This window comes from Halyomorpha halys, unplaced genomic scaffold (genome assembly GCF_000696795.3).
Source record: "Halyomorpha halys isolate HHAL.00 unplaced genomic scaffold, Hhal_1.1 Scaffold256.1, whole genome shotgun sequence".
Lineage (NCBI taxonomy): Eukaryota > Metazoa > Arthropoda > Insecta > Hemiptera > Pentatomidae > Halyomorpha > Halyomorpha halys.
The window spans coordinates 607,298-614,656 of record NW_027108006.1 but is presented as its reverse complement, the minus strand read 5'-3'; the positions used below and the strand labels follow the sequence as shown (position 1 = coordinate 614,656).

General features: G+C 27.0%; 1 protein-coding gene across 3 annotated transcripts in view; it reads left to right on the top strand.

Moving 5' to 3' along the window:
* Positions 1-7,359, top strand: part of PCB (Pyruvate carboxylase) — a 576,937-nt gene that overhangs the window by 273,004 nt on the left and 296,574 nt on the right. For 2 of the 3 annotated variants that reach the window (XM_067046400.1, XM_067046397.1), the window contains exon 1: positions 4,564-4,798. The exons of the other annotated variant lie outside the window; for it this stretch is intronic. The gene's annotated coding sequence lies outside the window, so the exon portion shown is untranslated. Of the gene's footprint in view, positions 1-4,563; positions 4,799-7,359 lie in introns of those variants that run through there. 3 annotated transcript variants of the gene reach the window in all.

Sequence of the window (7,359 nt, the reverse complement as noted above, 5' to 3'; positions counted from 1 at the left end):
TATATATTTGGAGCTCTATATCTTTAAAACTAACGACAACACTAGAAAACCAAAGAGTGCATCATTTAAAGTAGAGTAAATTTGTTAAAATATATTTAGAGACTTTGTTATAATATCCAATGTGTGGAGATATTCTATCAAAGTATATAAAGCTATCAACTTGATCAGCCATGATGAAATTCTACAAAGTGGGATGAAACGTCGAAAAATAAATAGCTTTTGACCGCAACCCTGACCATCTTTTTCATAATTTAAACAAAGTTTCGTACTAGAGAAATAAATAAATATTTTAATATCGCCAGAAGATTTTTTTATTTATCATATCCGAGAGTTCTGATTAAAGGATGCTATCGTCCATTATTTTAGTTAGTATTGTTAGAAAAATTCGTGAAAGAAAAGGACTCAGGGTTCATTATTCAGTTGTACAAGGTGAAAAGCGTGAAGGAATTGTCCCAAAATTTCAGTGTTATGTGACGGGTATTTTATTTATTTATTTATTTTTTTTTTTAGTTGTCAGTAATAATTTGAGATTGTAAGAATTGGTAAATATTTGTTTGTAAAACCAGCCCGTGACGTCAAAACAGAAAGAATATTTATATTCACTAATCTCCAATGGACTGATGAATGGAACAGAATGGAAGTGGACCCACTTGAATGAAGCAATACATCATAAAATTGAATGATTGTACAGATTCTGAATTACTAATGATCAAAAAAGTTAGTGAAAAATCTTTTTCTTAGAACAATTGACCTAAATTTTAATGTTTGTACTTTTAGAATATATATTTAATAATAATTAATTAAACAGATATTATAGAAGTAAATCTGATCAATTTTTTTTTAAATAGTTAATAAGGCTGACAATATGTTTTAACTAATAATAAATTAGTACATTTATAAATTAAATTAAAATTAAAGAAACATGGTTATATTTTACAAGAAGAATGCTCCTTAAATTCTTTTTCTACTTTCGTTATACCGCAATGTATGGATGAACCGTGGATTTTTAACTGGATTAACTTTTTGGCTTCTATTTAATTTCGACATCCACTCAAAACTTTCACATCAATCTTTATAGGAACACAGTCTACAGGGTGGCGATCAATGAAGGTATGAAAATAGTAAAAGAAAACTATTTATTGTCATCTAAGTTGACATCTATGTTTCAATCTGACAGCCCTGACGAAACCCTGCAATGTGGGGCGAAACGTTGGTACAATAAATAGTTGTCTTTTATTATTTTGATATCTTTATTGACCGCAACCCTGACTACCTTCCTACAATATACTTCATACAAACAACTATACTCTTCGAATTTGATATTAATCGTTTTACGAAAATTCATAACTACTAATATCTAATTCGGTTTTAACTTAGCAAAGATTGGTAGTTTTTATATTCTTAACAACACATTTGGTAAAAATTATACTTTAGAAGGCTTAAAACTAGTGGAGCCCACTAGATTTGATATTTTCTAAAAAACTTTGGGTTATCAACAGAAATAAACAATATACTATTTAAAATCGTTACTTTCTCGTATATTTGAATTATAATAAGCTATTTTAAAAAAGTTAAACATTTATAAGTCTGGATTTCGGATTAGTAAAATCATGGATTACTTCTTCAAAGTCTGTTTATTTAAGTTATACTATTCTATGTGCATCAGTAATAAACTGATATTTTAAAGTAATTATACCTTTCAGGTCATTTTAATTTCTCCATCACAGGAGTTAGGAAGCCCTATAGAAGGTGGAGTCCTTGGTTCTTAGTATAAAGATGGTACTAATTCATTAAGAAATTATTCACTAGGAAGATGAGTGTCACAATCCGAAAATTTTTAATGTTATACCTTCCTACTGAGTGAGATGTAGTGAATGTAATGAATGCAGTGAATTTAGTGAATGTAATGAATGTAGTGAATGTAATGAACCTGATGATTGGGTGATAACCCCGAAACATTGTTTATGAATCATTAAATAAAGAAATTTAAATAAGGAAAAGTACTTTCTTTCAGTACATCTAATTATATAAAATAAAATTTCTAATTGAAAATTTTGCATTCTTGTATATTTATATAAGGAGAAAATGTCAGATTTTTAGTTACAAATTTACCGTGATAACTGTTCATCTTAACTTGAGCCTTTTTATAAATTTTAAAATATTCCCGATTTAGAATCAAAATATGACAGTTTAGTAGTAGTACTGACTAAAATGGAAAAAAAAGTATGAGAAGATGGTCAGGGTTGCGGTAAAAAAAAGAATAAATAGTTCATAACTATTTTAATGTCCGACGTTTCGCCCCACTTTGTAGGGCTAAAAAGATACAAAAGAAAACAACTAAGAATATTACAAAAATAAGGTAATTTAAGCTAGGATAAATATTATGTAAAAATAAAGTGATAAAAATTACATATAAATAAAAGGAAGGACGTTGAACAGAAGGTGACAATAAATCGGAAGCGTGGAGGAGTGGGGGGAGAGGTAGCTAGCCGTTTAACGCTTATATTTCTATTTCAAATACGTTGCGTATACAGGAAGTAGTCATTAAGGTATGACGAAAAATGAAAAATAATAAGAGAAAGATACAGAAATATGATGATAATAATAAGTATAATAATTTTCTAATTTAGGAATAACTAATTATAAACTCCCTAACCACTTAAACCTATTAGTTTCTAATCATGCTTTCTCTTTTATTCCGGAAAATCCTCCGAGGCGTCAGAAGAAGATGGCCTCGAGACCTTATATTGTACAAATGTTTTTAGAGTGCTACCATTGGGTAGTTTCTCTACATGCTTGTACCATACCATTATGATTTCCTCAAATTTATTTGATGTATTTATGTACAGTTGTAAATATCAATAAATAAATAAATTTAAAAAAAAGGAATAACTAAATAAAATTAGAACGATACATATCGTTACTAATAATACTACAGTATATACTGAAGAAAATATATTTAGGGTAGTTAATACAACGTAGGATATAATAATAATGATTGTAAATAAAGAATATTTAAAAAAATAAATACATAAATAAATAAAATTAAAAAAAATAAATAAATAAAAGTAAATAAATAAGAAAAATAATTAGACAATGATAGCAACTGTAGTTTATCGTGAAAATAATAATTTATCTACACTGATAATAATAATAGTAAAGATAACAGGAGTAACATGAACAATAAAAATAAAATAAAAGTACAAGGTGAGATGTAAAAAGATGTACATAAAAAAATTAAAAATAAGTAATAAAGTATAGAAATAAGTGAAAAATTTTTGATAGAATTTTAACAATATAGGTGATGATAATGATAAGTGAAATAAGTTAATAGAAAAATGTGAAATAACAATTTACAAAAAAAAACAAAGTAAATGTGAAAGTTGATAAAGCATAGATGAATAAATATAAGTGAATAAAAACGTCAGACATTAAAATAGTTATAAAATATTTGTTCTTGGAACCCTGACCGCCTTCTCATATTTAAGTTTTACGGTCAACTATATATACAAATATAGAAAAAAAAATTATTTATAAAATTTATGGACTGCGATAAATAAACTTAAATAGGTAAACATCAAACAGTTCATGGGTTCTGCAGTACCATAAACATTATATATTGTTGGGATCAGTTCAACTTTAAACAAAACAAACTTTTATTTCCTATGTTTATAAACATAAATGGAAACGAACTGTTTTGTCTTTATGACCATTGACTTAAGTCTGTTTTGTTTTATTTATTTTTTTCTGATTCCTCTAAAACTGAAATAGACATGAATTAGTAAAATACAATACGTAATAAAACACAAATCGAATTGAGTACAACTTTTTTCTACCGTCGGTACTTGAAGGTATCCAGTGACATAGAAAGTATCCATTGAAGGTAATCCAGTTAACTTTACTTTTATATTTTATTAAGAATCATTATTTTAATCTATTTATTTTATCTTTTTTTTTTTATAACATTGTATATAGTTAGGGGTGTCTTTTGTATGAGACTATACCCCCCACCCATAATTAATTGTTCCCATAATCAAAAAACAAAAATTACCTCTTACATTATCCATGTAAGGCCGACCTGGCATTAAATAAAAATATAAAAACTGTCGGTATCTGACAGTAGATCTTCATGAATCGTTTTTTTTTTTCAATTAAAGGTATCCAGTGACAGTGACAACTCTACTAATATATTTGGAGGTGAGGGTCGTGCAAACCTAGTTTTTTTTTTGTTTTTTTTTCTAACCTATTAATTTATTTTTTTAACAATTACAACCTAGATCCTAGGTTCTAGGTCCTTGCAAACCTAGGTCCTAAAGTTGTTTAGTACTATCAAATGTAGAATTGTGGCTTTCGAGTAACTATCATATTCCGTATTTAAGAGATATTGTACGCTTCAGAGACCCTAATAGTGATAGTTGATTATACCCATTTATTGCGCAATGCATACCCTAATTGTATAGCAAACACCCTAATTGCCCTAAATACGATAGCCTATAATGACAAGAAAGGCAATCACCATTAGAGAGACAGTAGAGGGAGAGAGTAGTGCCAAGGTTGTAGTGCAGGCGGCGCCACCTCTGTTACCACTACGAGTCCGTCAGTCAACGTTCGGTCTTCTTCAACTATCGCCTCTTCTTTATTTTTTTCTTTATCTTATTTATTGTTAACAGTTATTAGTTTAATTTATCTTTATTTATAGTGTATATTGTTATTTTTTTATCAAACATCGGTGTTAATTGTTGAGCTAGTAGCTGTTATTTATTTCAACCTAGTATAATTGCGTGTTGACTGTATTCAAGTAAGTCACTTTTTTTTACTATTATTAGTATTCGATACTACAATAATTTTTCATATTTCATATTTTTCTTCTCTAATCTTTATTTATTATTATCAAGTCATTATTTTTACAATTATTATATTATATTTAAATATGTAATCTCCTCAAATCTGTTCTTTTGTTTTCTATGCAAAATTACACTTCCATACTCTTTTCACAGTTCTCGATTTAATACTCGAGCTTTTAATTATTTTTGGCGAAATTAATATAAAAGTTTAAACCTCATAATAAAGTCAGTAAGTAAAACTAAACGGAAACAAACAAGTTATCAACTGACTTGGAAAGTCGAGAGAATTCATAACCTGCACCCGGCCGGCGAGCAGGGCCGACAACTTTAGAAAAGAAGAATTAACTTTGTTTTCTAGTTGGAATATTGTATTGAGAAGTATTTGAGGGATTTGTTGTCATAAATTTATGCTTTATTATGTTTGGAAGAGCTTTTGTATGGATAGAATTCGTTTTAAAGTCTATCTAGGTCACCTTGTATGAAAGGGATTATGTGTTCTTCTGATTTCTCATATTATTTCTAAAAATTTCAACTTAATATTTCAATGAAGTTAATTGTGCAATTTAATTTGAATATATAATGTCTATTGACGTCAAATGAAAAAAAAATAAATTTTATTATTTGGTGAATTATTTATATTAAGAAATTTAAATTACGTATTGGGATTCATCTTTAGGTAATCCTCGAAGTGTTACGTTGCACAGGTTGTTATTTGGTTCATTATCTTGAGCGATTGGGATTTATTGATAATATTTCTTATCTAGGCACTTAACGATTAAAGCGGAAAAATAATTAGAAACAATATATTCATAATTGTTTTTTAACTATAATGTTCTCTTACTATTAGTAGAAACAATTATTTGTAATTTATTCATTAAGTTGTATATATAAATTTATTAGGGTGATTAAATTAAAAAATGATCAATTGAAGAACATTAAAAATAATCTTTAAATAGCTTCGTTTAATCACCTTTTTCTTGAAAGGTTGTCTTTAATGCAAAAATATGAACTATAATTTTTGCAAAAACACAATTCTTTATAAAATAAAAATGGCCTCTCAACTATGTTGCACTACTAATATATGCAAGATCTAGTCTAAAAATGACAATATTAAAAAAAATTAAAGAGAATAAAATAAAAAATTTTGTGTCATGGAAATATAAAATACAAATAATAGGATTGATTTGAAAAAAAAAATGTTTCAAAGAACTGTGAATCTTAAACAACTAATTATATTAATTGTTTGTAATATGTAACATTTAATGATAGGTATATTTACTGATTCCAATCAACATCATACATCATTATTATATTTACTTTTTAGTGATTTTTTTTTTTTTTTTACAAATCATTTTTATTGTATAAAAGTTCTATAAATAACGTATTTCTAACGATTTTAAGATTTTATACAGATTTAATGTCTTATGGTTAGATTTTATTTAATTTATTTGCTAACCCTACGATAATAGATCGTATTTTGACCATTATTTTGTCATTTTTATTTTATTTTTGTATGATTAATTTTTTTAAAAAAATCAAAATTTTCTCAAACTATTAATTTTATTGAAATTGTGTAATTTGTTTTGTATCTTTCGTATTTTGGTAATTAACTCTATTTCTTTTTTTTTTTAATATTTGCATCAGTTTTATTCTCCTAATGTTTAATTTATATTACTGTTTCACATTTGCAATAATTGAATTATCTTATAATTTCTATATTATCCATAAAGTATTAAATAGAAAAAATATCTGTTTTACTTTGATATTTATATAAATTGTATATATAGCTCTGTGTGTTTGATACAGTAAGGTTCAAGTAATTGTTTGTCTACTGATTGTGAATATTTAATGTAAATGCACTAAGATATAAACATATTATTCATATAAATATTATTATTTCAGTTATCCTCTTTACTTTATATTAGTTGATTTTTGTTGTTTTTGTTTTACCTTTCATTACAATTTTTTTTATTTCTCTTGTCTCAAGAGCTATTCAGCTCCAGAGTGGGAGTGTCAAGATTTGTTTCTCCAGGCCTCCGGGAAATAAATATTGACTGACCAAGGTTGGATTCGAACCCACTAACTTCTGAATCAATCAGTATAGGAACTTCACACCGTCCTTTATAATAAATAATATTAGTGAAATTTTTTTTAAATTATTTATTGTAATTTACAACTGTACAAAATAATACAATAGGTAAATATGTTGTATGTTTCATATACACTTGAAAATCTTGGGAAGGAACCAGCCATTGGTGGTACTTCAAACATAATTCTAAACTAGAAGGTCCCGTGGCCATCTTCTTTTTCAGACGCCTCGGAGGATTATCAGGGATTGTTAAGTATGAAAGATTAAGAATTAATGGGTGAGGATGGTTAAGGAGTTTGGAATAAAAAGACGCATATCTGTTTTGGGACAAATCTGCAACGAATGGGATGTTAAGGTCTTTATGAATGAGTTTATTTGTGACGTAATAAGGAGCATCAAGGATTTTACGTAGGATTTTGGATTGTA